Source organism: Vulpes lagopus, chromosome 2, assembly GCF_018345385.1.
Source record: "Vulpes lagopus strain Blue_001 chromosome 2, ASM1834538v1, whole genome shotgun sequence".
Lineage (NCBI taxonomy): Eukaryota > Metazoa > Chordata > Mammalia > Carnivora > Canidae > Vulpes > Vulpes lagopus.
The window spans coordinates 88,098,805-88,114,163 of NC_054825.1; positions in this window are offsets into that span (position 1 = coordinate 88,098,805).

Below are 15,359 nucleotides of genomic sequence, written 5' to 3' on the forward strand. Positions count from 1 at the left end.
TCCTTCTGGGGAGCCCGATGCAAGACTCAACCCCAGGACCTGGGATCACGACCCGAGCTGAAAGCAGATGCTCAACCAGGTGCCACCCAGATGCCCCTAAAGGCATATTTTTAAAGCATTCAACCTAAATGCCTATAGCTCCACATGCATACAAAGGAAAAATAATTTTATGATTAACTAATGAACAGACAGGAATAATGCTTAGGTTTGTTTCACTATAGAGTACTTGTTTTAGGTATTTTGTCACCATCTTGTTAACCTCTCTCTCTTATGTAATAAAATAGCATCAATTAGGGGCACTTGGCTGGCTCAGTAGGGAGAGCATACAACTCTTGATCTGGCACCCTAAATTCAAGCCCCACGGTAGATGTAGAGATTACTTAGAAAAAACAGCATCAGTTATTTTCCTCCGCTGATAAATTTAGCTACTAAGAGATTATAGATCACAAAAAGATCCAAAGTGTAAAGTTAATTTTAATACTGTAGTACTTCTTATTCCAGGAACTTGTCTGGAGCTTTGAATTTCCCTTCATTGTGTCCTAATCTAATCTCTCTCTCTCTCTCTCTCTCTCTCTCTCTCATCCCATCTTACAATTTGGCTCCACTCTTTGTAGCACAGATTGGAAGAATAGTACAGTACTCCTACACCCTGGACAGAGTTTAACTGATAACTGGATGGGGGCGGGGGGTGGGGTAGTCACTGCTAACAACATATGGAAATTCTTAGATGTGAGGTATACTCCAAATAGCATCACCTTGAGAAAATCTCCCACTGAAAATTGAAAAATTTAACTTTAAAAGTCTGCTGAGTTACAAACAGGGCTCAAAAACATTTTTCTTTTTTCGGACTCTAATAAACAGTGAGTCAACCTCACAAAACTAGAAAACAAAAATAAAAATATTTAACATGAAAAAAATGTTTCTTTTTCCTTTTCTATAGTGTCCTCTTCTAGGGACAAATTGAAACAACAGTTTTTATCAGTATGGTTATACAATACATTTAAAAGTGACACCGACGGGGGGTGGGGTGACTGGGTGATGGGCACTGAGGGGGGTACTTGATGGGATGAGCACTGGGTGTTATTCTATATGTTGGCAAATTGAACACCAATAAAAAATAAATTTATTAAAAAAAAAAAAGTGACACCGAGATTTGAGAAGGGCAAAGTATGAGAAAGTGGAGAAATTCAAGGTTTTGTTTTTTTTTTTGAGAAATTCAAGGTTTTACAAGAAAGGATGCAAATAAAATATTAGAGAAGTGTACAGAAAAAAAAATTAAATTTTTGGCAGTTAAAACTGATACACAAGGCACCAAATATAAGATAGTATTGACTAAAAGAAAAAGATCTGGAACTCACAAATATATTCAATATTTTCAAAAAGCTGTGATACGGGAATGTATTAGTGGCATTACAACTTAAAAGAACTATCAAGTGATCCTCCTTTTCAGTTGGTAAAATAAATCCCCAGCCATCACACTTGTTATTTGAGGAAAACAGCAAGATCCTGTTTACCTTCTTTCGAGCTGGTGTTGGTTTCTCTCCTACCTGCTCTGAAGCTCGCACTATTAGAGCCACGCCTTTAGGTTACATAATGCATATAGGGCATGGGCCCAGGATATACAGTTGCACCCAGTGATGGTGAAAACACTCTCCTCAGCGTGGATTCTCTTGTCAGATCACACAGTCGTCGCGGGTGGATTCCAGCCTGCCCTCTGCCCTCCTTCTGCAGCATGCCTGTTTCTTTCAGGCTGTAACTTAGACTGTGGGTATCGGAAAATGAATAGGATATAGTCTTTTTCCTTTAGGAGCTCCTTGTCTGGCAGAAGACACCAACAGGAAAACAAACACAATGCAACATGATACATTTTGACTACACCAGACACAGGCTGAAAAGAATAATATCCAGCAGTAGTTAGAACGTAAAGATACAGAGCACTGAAACACCTTTGCCAGAAGCTGGAATCGGTAACAAGTCTTCTGGAGGACACTGTGGCATTCTGTGCCAAAAATCTTAAACAACAAGTGAATACAGTTCACCTCAGCAGATCCTCAGAGCTCAGGATTTATTCTAAGGAAATCACCAGCAAGTTTGCAAAGATGTTTGCACAAATATATACAGTGAAGCACTTGTTGTAATAGTAAAATACTCTAGTGCCCAATAATAGGAGATTGGTTACATGAATTTTGCTACATCCATTCAACAGTATAAGCTACAGATTTATTCAGTGAATAAAAAATATGCTTTTGATATATTTTTGAGTGAAAAGTAGGTGAAAAAAGCATCATACTGATGTGATAAAAATGGCACTTAGCCTCTGTGATCTTCCCCTGCCAAACCTGTGACCCCAGCCTAATCATGAGAAAAAATCAAACTCCAACAGTGAGACATCTTACAGTATGTCTGATCAGTACTTCAAAACTGTCAAGGCCATCAAAGCAAGGAAGTCTGAGAAACTGTCAGAACCAAGAGGGGCCTCAGGTGACATGACAAATAAATGTAATATGATATCCTGGATAGGATCCTGCAACAGAGAAAGGACACTCTTGGTAAAAACTAAGGATATCTGAATAATCTGTGAACTTTAGTTAAAATAAAGGTATTAATAGTAGCTCATTAATTACAACAAATGTGTCATATTAATGTAACATGTTAATAACCTGAGGGATGATTTGAGAACTTTGCAATTTTTCTGTAAATCTAAAATGTTCTCAAAAATAAAATATATTAGTAAAAAATAAATCAGTTTTAAGGATAGATATTTATCATATATGCATAGGAAAAAGTGAGGAAAGATATACCTCAAGGTGTTAATTTTTTTCAGCCAGATATATCGAGGTATAATTTATTGCAGTAAAATGCACTTTTTTTAGTGTGTAATTCTGATCATTTTAATATACATAGTCATGTAACTACCACTTTAATCAAGATACAGGACATTTCTGTCAGCCCTAATACCCTTTGTAGCCAATCCCTCTGGCAACCACTGTCATTTTTCCCTTTGCCTTTTCTAGAATTCATATACATGGAATCATACAGGATGAACTCTGTTGATTAAAATTGTTTTTCCCCCCAGAATGTGGGACTATGGGTAATAACTTCCTTAGTTTTTTTTTTATCTTGCTTATTTGCATTTTTAAATTTTCTATAGTAGACCTAACTTTTGCTACCTAGAAAAATAAAAGTACAAAGTAATTGTAATAGGTATTATATTAATAAGTAAGGGGATAAAGCTACTGGAGTACAGATGAGGACATTTTTGTTTAAGATATTTAAGTTGCAGAATTATTTTACTAAAGAGTTAATCCTGAGCAGCAACAGAAGTTAAGAGGTGGCTCTAGGATTAGCGAGAGCTAGGTAAAAATCCTTGCTGCACTACGTACTAGCTGTGTGACTTCGGTAGTCTATTTAATATCTTTTACCCTTAATATCCTCATTTTAAAATAGAGTTAACACAGTACCTGTCTCATACAGTTGTTAAAAGGATTAGATGAGACTGTAAATGTGTGCATTAATAGGTTTTAGCTACTAAAATGATTTTTATTGGTTATTTGGCTCTTCTCATTCTCATGATGATGCTATCACCATGAATACTGAGCTCCTGAGAGGTGGAAGATATGGAAGGCCATTCTAGGCCAAGGAAACAGTCCCAAGGACAGAGGGGCATGTAGGGGCTGAGGGAAGGAAGCCAACCTTCTAGAGCCAGGTCATAAAGGGCCTGCTCACCCAGGCCAGAGAATGTGTTGCTTATCTTAGGCCTGAGGGCAGAAACCATTTTGTTTGGCCATATATCTTGTACTTCTGGTTATCTGTCTTACAGTGGCATCACCTTTTATGCCAAGTTAGTCCCCCCGCTTTCCCTCCCCATGTTTCCAAAGCATTCCATTCCTATCTATGTTACTGCATGTATAATGTGGCATTGTAATGACTCGTTTACAGGCCTGCATCTCCCTTAGGCATGAGCTCCTGTAGACTCTGTCCTCTAGCTCACATTATTTTCCAAAGACGTAGAAAACCCTTAAATATTTAGTGAATGAACAGCTATGTTTTCTCAGGAAAAACAAAAACAAAAACAAGAAAAACTGTGGGAGGATGCAATTTGTAGTAGATATGTTTCCATAAGGAGAAAAAGAAGAAAAGAAACCGAGAACTGAATGATCTGAAGGAAAAACATTGTAAAAGGGGAGACAGAATGAAAGCTCTGCCTGACCCCGGAGTTGGGGTGGGGGTCCTCAGGGCACATTCACTTGACAGTTTTGACTAAAATAATCTAGGCAGCTATCACATTAATCAGCTGTTAATATACTACTATATTTAGAAAGTGGCAGCTCTGTATATGTCAACATGGAACACAGTCTAAGATACATTAAGTGAAAAAAGAAAGTTGCAGAGCAATGTGCATATTCTATGTGTGGAGGGAAAATACATCTGGTTGCACATACCAATATTCATATACTTATATCTGCATGAGGTGGAATCCATAACACAGGCTGTCTCTGGAAAGGAGAGCTCCTTTTCATTATACAACTTTCACTACTTTTGGCCTTGATACCACATACATACATTAATCTACTCAAAATTTATTTTTAAAGAGCTCTGTAAAGTGATATTTTAGAATAGATTTCTAAGACTAACTTTTTAAAAAGGATTTATTTATTTGAGAGAGAGAGAGAGAGAGATCAAGCACACAAGTGGTATGAGGAGCAGAGGGAGAGGGAGACTCCCCACTGAGCAAGGTGCCATGCGGGGCTTAATCCCAGGACCCCAGGATCACAACCCAAAGGTAGATGCCCAACAGATTGAGCCACCAGGCACCCCTAAGACTAATTTTTAGAAAAGGAAGGCATATACATACAAGGAACAAAGGTCTGGAATGATACATGCCAAAATGTGAGTGGTACACATACTATAGATATTTATTTTCTCCATTTCTAGTCTTTTTCTGTTTCCATTTTTTAATTTTGCTGGTTCCTCCTCTTTCCCAGAGCTCAGTCCTTAGTAATTTTCTCTGCCTGCATTTTTTTGGTGATCTCATGGAACCTCATGGTTTTAAATATCAATAATATGCCGGACAAATTTATATTTGCAGGCAAGATCTGGGCTTCAGACTTTAATATTATATACAATGTTTATTCAATATCTCTACTTGGGACATCTAAACATCATCTCAAACATAACACAACCAAAAGTTGACTTCCTGCCCCCTCCCACACACTTCCAACACACAAGTCTTCCCATCTTAGTCTATGGAAAATCCTTGCAGTTGCTCAGGCTAAAGATGTGGGAGTCATTCCTGATGTATTTCTCACAGCCCCCACCCAATCTCTCAGTAAATCTTGCTAGTTTTATCTTCAAAATGAATCTGGGTTTTGACCACTTCTCACCTCCTTCACAACTGCCACCCTGGTCCAGGCACCAACATCTCTCACATGGATCACCTCAACACTCTCCAAACTGGCCTCCTTGCGTCTCCCCATTACCCTCTACAGTCTATCCCTAACAGCAGCATGATGTAGAGGATCTATCAAAATATAGACCTGATCATGTCACTCCTCTGCTCAAAACTCTCCAGGGGCTTCTACTTCTCAAAGAGAAAAAGCCCAAACCCTTAAAATGGCCTACAAGGCCCCATGTAATTGGCCCAGTTCTTCCCACTCTCCCACGCACATTGCCTTGCTCTCTCACCTCACCACTTCTCACTCTTTTCCTTGCTCATCCCCTTCCAGCCAGTCTGGCCTCCTTACTAGTTTTCACACACAGGGCATGCTTCCGTCTCATGCCATGGTGCTGGTCCTTCCTCTGCTCTGACCATGGATATTATAAAGATCGGTTTCATACCTTCCTTCACGTCTTTGCTCAAAACTCACCTGCCCAATTAGGCCTTCCTGGAATGTCTTGTCTAAAACTGCAACCACCTACCCACATCCCTATTCCCTTTCCCAGCTCGATTTTTCCCCTAACACTCATCCCTTTCTATTCTATAACAATGATTTGGTTAATTCATACATAATCGGCCATGGTCACATTTGAATATAAGGTCCATGAGAACTGGGATTTTTGTCTGTATTGTTCACTTAGCCTAGAAAATACATGGCATAGAGTAAGTAGATGCTCAATAATACATGTTGAATGAATAAGTTTGCACTACTCACTCAGTAATGAATAAATTTTAAATAAAAATCACTATAATGAATGAATGCTACAAGTGTGTACTTAATCATAATTTGAAAGCTTTTTGAATGTGTATAAACTTTATATTTTCTGTTAAAAAACCTCACGATTTTTGTTATCCTAGGAAAATACATTTCTAGGTTTTACTCATTATTATTATTTTTTTACTATTTATTAGGACTGTAGTAGCAAAAGGCTTTTAAAATTTTCACTCTGGATTAATGCTGCAAACGATTTCATTCCAGTGATTTCCTTTTCTACTGCAGACAGCACAGCAAAGGCAAGACCAACAGCATCAGCACTAAACAACAGGGGTGCCTATCTCCACCACTCTGGTGGCCACCCTTTTATGCTTTCAAAGGACTTTCACCTCTCTGAGCCTCCTTTTCCCTAATTGAAAAATAGGAATGACACCTCATATGGTCGTGAAGATTAAATGGGACCAGAGCTAATATTTGCCAGGTGCTTACAACATGAAGTGGGTAATATCATGACCATTTTTCACAGCTTAGGAAACAGGGACCAAAGGTTAAAAAGCTAGTTGGGTAGAAGAGTCAGAACCCTGTTCCCTAGACAGTGAGTTTGGGGCTCTTCCCCTCCACCCTCACTATCTCTTATCTCTTTGGGGAAAGGTAAAGGGTAGTCAGAGTGTCTAAAGTGTCTAAAGGCAGCCAATCAGGAATTGTTTGATTCTGCCTTCAGCACCCTGAGCAGGGGTCTTTAGCAAGTCCACTCTGGCCACAACTGGGGGACACAAGAACTATGTCAGGACATCACAAATCTAAACAAGTTAAATAGAATTAACACTGATGTGGGGCAATATCCCTCCCACCTCTCCTTCCCTATTCATGTAGATAATCATGCAAAGTCAAATTCTTCTCCTTGTTAGTCTTCTTGTTGAGTTTCAGCTCAATAACTGGTCTTCACCCCATAAATCTATTCCTCATACCCCACATACATGTACTGTCTAATCCACTTCTACTTCTCATTGACTCTTATCCAGTTACCTCTGGTAAACCTTTCTTCCTCTTTCTGACATCTTTAATTCCATTTATAACCTCCCAAATAACTCCATGATAGTTGGTAACCACCAAAGTGGTATTCATACTGCACTGAAATTAAGAAGAGACCTGCCATTTACTTTGAACTTTTCTAGGCTTAGTGAACCATACTGTGTACTACCCCAGACAGTGATCAGAGAGGTGTCACCTTCAAAACCTTCTCAGACAATTCCTTTACCTCTTTATTCTAAATTAATGTAACTGTGAGGGACAGTGGTTAAAGTGGCTACTGGCTGCCTCAAATCCCAGGCCTACTATCTAGTAGCTGTGTGACTCTGGGCAGCTATCTATCCTTTGTTCCAGTTTCCTCATCTGTGAAGTGGGATCATATGGAATCTGCCTCCTATGGTTATTATGGTTATTATGAGGATTAAATGAGTTCATTCATTTAAAGCCTTTAGAATGGCTTCTTGCACAGAGTGAGAGCAAAATAAATATGAGTCATTGATATTTTCTCAAATATGAATATTCAAAACTTTAAAAACTTTTCCTAATTCTTGCTCTTTAAAATACTTTTATTACATCAACCTTTAAAGAGAATTAAACTACAAATAGTGTTTCAGTCATATAACCAATTAAATACATTTTTACTAGGTAACCTGAAGATCTAACACAATAATGTTCCTATGGAAAGCTTGTTTTGAATTCAGAAATATCTGCAAATGAACTTTTGAAGAGCACTTTATCTGGAAGAGAAGGAATGCATACATTAAAAATGCAAATGTGTGGGGCACCTAGGTGGCTCAGTAGGTAAAGGCTCAAGTCTTGATCTGATTGAGCCCCACACTGGCCTCCACACTCAGTGGGGAATCTGCTTGAGATTCTCTCACTCTTTCTCCCCTCTGTCACTCCCCTTGATCGTATGCGAGTGTGCTCTCTCTCAAATAAATAAAATCTTTCTTAAAAAATGCAAATGTGCATAAAACTATGACATATGATTTAATTTACCAGAAAATTCTTTACTTTTTTGAAATAGGGCTTATTTCATAAATAATTCATTTTTTTTTTCTATTGACATAGCTGGTATGTATGAGTATCTCTGAAAAATATAAATCAGAGGTGAAGGGATCTAGGATCTCCTTGCTTATTCACAGAGCTTGGTTTTTACAATCAGATTCGCAAATGCTAAAAAAAACACTGTGTTTGTATAAAATAGTCTCTTTAGACTATACCATCTGCACTTGCCTGAGGGGTCAGTTTCCTGAAAATAAGTTACTCAGCTAAAGAACTCTGCTCTTCATGGGTAGCGGGCAGCGTACAATGAGCAGAAGGTTGGACTTACAACAAGGAAGCTGATCCTACCAGCTACTTCCTTTCCATCTCTCCAAATAAGGAAACACCACGGTGTCTGGCAGACCTGGTAAAGTTATGCTTATTTTGGAATTAAAAACAACAGTATATTTGTTGGTAAGACTGCCAGATTTAGCAAAGAAAAATGCAGGAAAGAAAAATGCACGATGACCAGTTGAAGGTGATTTTCAGATGAGGAATATTTAGTATGAGGATGTCCCAAATATTGCATGCAACTTATACAAATAAAGTATTCTTTGTATATCTGAAATTCACATTTAACTGATCATCTTGCATTTAATCTGGTCACCCTATTTGTTGGGCAATGATTTCTTTCTAGACATATTACTATTCACTCACTTTCTCTCTCCATGGCCTGTTCCTCCTCCCATACCCCCCCCCCAACATTTTCATACTTTGAAGGAATATATGTGTTTCATAAACAAAGTACCCAAATTTGTACTTATTGTCAATATTTTGGAAACTGCTTAAATTAGGGAACTACCAGTAATTTTTATTTATGTTGAAATTGGGGGGAAAGTCCATAATCTTATGTAATTATATTTTATTTCTTCTTTGGCTCTGTGCAATTATAGAAATAAACTAAGAATTGGATTTTTAATTCATTTAGGTTCTCAAATGGAATTGGGTATCAAAACAATTTAACATGAGATAATACTGCCACCTGGAGATCAGAGGCAAGTATGACTAAGAATCAATCTAAATTCTAATTCTTGAAAGTAATCTGAGTTACGGTGACAATTTAATAATAATGCCATCTGCCACTTGCCATCATATGGGTCCGATTTTTTCCTCATTTATTCATTCATCTAGTGAATATTTTCTAATCTTCCATTGTATGCCATACACTAGGCTAGGCTTTGGGAATATAAAGATGTATAAAACTTAGTTCCTTCCTTGAGTAGCTAACAGAGTAGTAGGAGAGCCCAGCATATTATTAGGTGTCATCTCATGTACTCCTACCCTTTAAACTGAAATTGAAGGGTACCTGGTGGCTCAGTCAGTTGGGCAACCGACTCCTGGTTTTCGTTCAGGTCATGATCTCAGGGTTGTGATATTGAGCCCTGAGACAGGCATGGGGCTCAGCATGGAGTCTGCTTCATAGTCTCTCCTTCTCCCTCTGCCCCCTCCCCCACTCCCCTACTTGTGCCCATGAGCCCACTCTCTCTCTCTCTCAAATAAATTAATAAATAAAATCTTAAAAAAAATAGTGAAGCAAAATTGAATATAATACTTGTCTTTATGTAGTGACAAACTCATCTCTTTTCCTTTTTCTAAGATTATATATAGCATAGACCATGGTTTGTAATTTTCCCAATCACCTCTGACTCTAATCTGCCTCACCTGAAATAATGGAGTTTATAGATCACTCTACTGTTACACACATACTGCTCTTGTTCTCCATGAATCTCCAAAGATGCAGAATACAATGTGTTTTCCTTGATTTTCATAATGATTAATTCATACAAAGCTTTGAGCTTGAAGGGGATTTATCTTGAAGTGTGGAAGCATGGAAGACGTGTATGTGTCTGTGTAATTACAGCAACACTACAATTACAAATTGGACAATAGACTTCACTGACCTTTTTAAAGTCCTCTCCCTCTTACTACTTTGATTCTCCTTTCTCACTTTGCTGCTTTCTTTGCTGTCCTGTTTCTCAATATTTCCCGACCTCTACCCTCTACCACAGTGAACAATTCTTCCCACTTTATTACATAGAACAATTCAACTTTCTCAGTTTCATGTCCTCAAACTCAACCTCCTGCCCACTTGTGCATATCCAACTCTCATTGCTATATTATGATACACAATGGGCCATCTGCCTAGAGTTTCATCTCCTTTCTCCCCTATATAAGATTTATTTCTCCTTGACAGGAACTATGACAACTCTTAAAAGACAGAGTGGTAGCAATTTAGGTTTTAAATAACATTTTAAAATTTCCTTGTTAGATAGAGATATAAATAAGGTGTTATGAGGGCCCCTTCTACCCTTCCCTTCCTCCCTGCCTCCTTCCCTCCCTCCCCACCTTCTACTTTCTCTTCTATACCATAAGCTATCCCTACAAGCATTTCTTACTAGCCTTGTGGTACCCTTTGGTAATACTACTAAACTTAAAGTTCAACAAAAGACAGAAAACTGATGGAAGTGTTGTTATGCAGTACAGCTAACTTCCTGGTCCATGGTATACTTTGTTTTCTGGTTAAGCCTATAACACAAGCCTTCTTCTAAAGCTGAAGTGTTCCTACGACAAGAACTTGGAGAAAAGATGTTAGAAAGATGAATTGTGCTCTTGCTAATATCTTGCTGATAATCATTCCCTAATCCTGTTAACTACTCTTGGCCTTAAAAAGGAAGTGTGAATAAGAAATTGCATTAAAACATTTTGTAAAATCATAAACTAAAACCATCCCAAATATTAAGATGAAAAAGAATTACTCAATTAACAATTTCCCTAAACTTTTGGATTAGTTTCGTCATCAGATCTCGTTATGAAGGCTGGTGTACCAAAACACAAATTGCCCAGCTAAAAGAGATGATTTGCCTGGGCATTAGGGATGTTATCTGATTGGCACTGTGACTAGGCCTTGATCTTTGGATTATGGAGTTTAAATAGGGATTGTGGAAATCACTTTACTTTCAAAAATAAAATTAGAGAACTTTATCAATTCACAACACATACATTTATTATCTACCTTATGTCACATTCTACGCAATGTGCTTAAGATACAAAATCAAAACAGATCTGCTCTCAAGGAACTTATGATCTAATGAAGAAAACAAATAAATCAAAGACCATATATGGGGCAGCCTGGGTGGCTCAGCAGTTTAGTGCCACCTTGAGCCCAGGGCCTGATCCTGGATACCCAGCATCGAGTCCCATGTCAGGCTTCCTGCATGGAGACTGCTTCTCCCTCTGCCTGTGTCTCTGCCTCTCTCTCTCTCTCTCTGTCTCTCATGAATAAACAAAAAAAATCTTAAAAAAAAAAAAAAGACCATATATGTAAGAATTCTGTAAATGTCTAAGTCTTTGTAATTGGTCAGGTCTGTTATTTACCCTTTGTTTTTCCAAAGCAGCTACCAGTAAAATACAATTATAAGCATCTGTATGTTTACTTTTGAGCCTTTCACTAATGCTTACTTAACATGAACATTTTAGGGTAGACTAGTACCTTGGCATTCTTTCAGTTTCATGAATATGGTGAGCTCATTTATGTTTTAGGACTTTGTTATTAGATGTTTCCTGAGCAAAGCATGCAAAGAAGCATTGAGTCTGACCTATCCCAGCCTAGGCATTCTGATATGGCAGGAAAAGTAGGGGGAGAAACACTTAGCAAATGATGAACAGGCTTCCAAACTAAAACAAAACAAAATAAAAAACCTCTTCCATCTAAGAAGTACAGGCACAACAAAGGGATGACTCTTTTTCCAGGCACTGAGGTAGAGTAGAAATTTTCTTTGGGTTGAGATATCTGCCTTTTCCTTTAGAATGTGACCTTCTCAAGGGGAAGGACAACACATGTTTGTGTTTCAAGAAACGAGGATGTAAAAAACACTGGCTTCCAAATCCATTCATCACCTGAGGACTTAAAAAAATATTCCTGATTCAAATGAAATGTGGAAAAAAGTGATGAATGACATTTATGATGCTATTGGAAATTTGAAGACTGACTGGATATTTAATAATATTAAGTAATTATTACTATTTCAGGAATAACAGTGATATTCTGGTTAAGTTTTTTCTCTTTTAGAAATCTATACTGAAATATTATGGATTAAATGATGTCTGGGATTTGCTTCAATATAATAGAGAAGAGGAAAAAATTTGGGAGGAAAAAATAAGATTGGTCATGAGTCAATAGGTAGGTAACAGGTACTATTCTATCTTCTTTGAAACCTGTTTGAAATTTTCTGTAAGAAAAATTTTTTTAAAAAGAGTGATTCCTGAGTTCCCAAGAGTTTCTGACTTGTAAGTCTAGAATCTGTGAACCTGAACACTTGTATAACCATCACTACCAGGAGATTCACCAACAGCATCCTCCTGCCTATCTATGCTATAGAGTATATTAGTGGTGGGGCTAGAGATTGTTGATGATCAAAGCTCTTATGCTTTGCATATTGTCCTTAGGAAGAAAGCATCTGGTTAGAGGAATTTACACAAGGTGTCTATTTAACAATTAATCCAAAGGAGGGATTTTTGCAGTTTAAAGAAAATTCTAATAAATCTCAAAGAACAAAATTTCTTTCAAAGAAGAACTCTAGATTTCAAGTAAAAGAATCACACGCCAAACTGGTACAACCACTCTGGAAAAACAGTATGGAGATTCCTTAAAAAGTTAAAAATAGAGCTACCCTACGACCTAACAATTGCACTACCATGTATTTAACCAAAGGATACAAAAATAGTGTTTTGATGGAGCACAGGCACCCCAATGTTTACAACAGCAATGTCCACAATAGCCAAACTCTGGAAAGGGGCCAGATGTCCATCAATAGATGAATGGATAAAGAAGATGTGATACACACACACACACACACACACACACACACACACACGATGGAATATTACTCAGCCATTAAAAAATGAAATATTACCACCTACAACAATGTAGATGGAATTAGAGGGTATTATGCTAAGCAAAATAAGTCAGTCAGAGAAAGACAATCATCATATGATCTCACTCCTATGTGGAATTTAAGAAATAAAACAGAGGAGCATAGGGGAAGGGACGATGAAATAAAACAAGACAAAAACAAAGAGGGAGACAAACTCTAAGAGACTCTTTCTTACTCATAGGAAACAAACAGGGTCACTGGAGGAGAGGGGACAGGGTAACTGGATGATGGGCATTAAGGAGAGCACGTGATGTAATAAGCACTGGGTGTTACATACAACTGATGAATCACTGAACTCTACCTCTGAAACTAATAATACACTATATGTTAATTAACTGAATTTAAATAAAAAATTAAACTTAAAAAATAAAATTCAAATTAAAAAAAGAAATCGCACTTTAAACTGTACTACTGTGGCTCTATCTCATGCACTCTGTCTCTAAATCAAAAAAAGAAATCGCACTCTAAACTACCACTGTGGCTCTATCTTATGCACTCTGTCTCTAAATCAGTACAATTTGCCACACAGACCGCTTGCTTCCTCAAATTTGTCAATCTTGTTTGTGCCTAAAGACCTGTGGTTTAACCATATATTTTGCTGAAGGATGTTCTTCCTCTAGATCATTCCATGGCTGGCTCCTCTACTTCATTCATATCTCAACTCCTAAAGTTGCTTTTTCAGAAGGGCCCTCCCTGACACTCCCTCTTCAGTACCCCACACCTTGCAGTAACACCCTGTGAACTTAAGCTTTTATTTCAGAGCACTTTTCATTAACTGAAACTTTCTTGTTTATTAATTTATTGACCATCTCCTTTATCAAGACTGTAAGATCTCTCACTATAGGGCTCTTGTCCAAGACTTGTTTATAGATGCCCTCTGACCTCCTACAAAGTGTCTGGCCAAAATAGGGACTCGATACAGAACTTTGAAGACCTGAAATATGTACACATGTAAGGATACCTTCTTGAGTCCCTACATTATATTAGGGGTTGCAAATGCAAATATGACAGGGCTCAGACGAGTACTAAAAGCAGAAGGACTTAGGGAAAAACTAGAGAGCACAGGAAACAGTGCTCGTCTGCTTGACTTATTGCTGCCAGGCTACAGTGTAGATCTAGTGTGGTCAGATCTTCCCATTATTATTAGAATGCCAAATGAATGGGATGACATCCATTTTTTTTATTAGTTCCATTTTAACTGTTAGCAACCAATTTGAAAAATTAGAATAGCATGTGAATCAACAGTTTGCAAGCTCTGCTCATACAGATAAAATAACTCAGATTAGTTAAGAGACATTGAGAAAAGATATTGAGAATACTGTACCCTACAACACTGTTTGTAATGGTGAAAAATGGGAAACAACCTAAATATATCCATCACTGTAGGAATTTCCAAATAATGTGTGAGAAACTTCTTTGACACAATACTATACAGCTAACCAGATGAAGTCTAGACAGATGTATCAATGTGGATAGCTATCAAAAACAGAGTTAGATGAAAAAGCCAAGTTGTCGATCAATACACAAAATATAATAACATTCATGTGAATCTTCAAAAGCCCAGTCATACTATATATTGCTTATAAATATATAGTAATAGTGAAAGCATTCAAACCTAGATTAGCAAGCTGCTTATCAACTTTAAGACCATGCCTCTCACAAGTGAAGTAGAGTGGTACTGGGAATAGGGGCACCCACTTAATCTGTAATGTTCTATTTCTTTCATTAAAAAATATAAAATGAGGGATCCCTGGGTGGCGCAGCGGTTTAGCGCCTGCCTTTGGCCCAGGGCGCGATCCTGGAGAGCTGGGATCGAATCCCACGTCGGGCTCCCGGTGCATGGAGCCTGCTTCTCCCTCTGCCTGTGTCTCTGCCTCTCTCTCTCTCTCTCTCTGTGACTATCATAAATAAATAAAAATAAAAATAAAAAAATTAAAAAAAAAATATAAAATGAAAAAATTTAACATCATACCATTCTGGATGGTGGATTCATGGATGTTCACTTAGTCTTTCTTTTTATTATTATTATTATTTATTTATGATAGTCACAGAGAGAGAGAGAGAGAGAGGCAGAGACACAGGCAGAGGGAGAAGCAGGCTCCATGCACCGGGAGCCCGACGTGGGAGCCCGACGTGGGATTCGATCCCGGGTCTCCAGGATCGCGCCCTGGGCCAAAGGCAGGCGCCGAGCCGCTGCGCC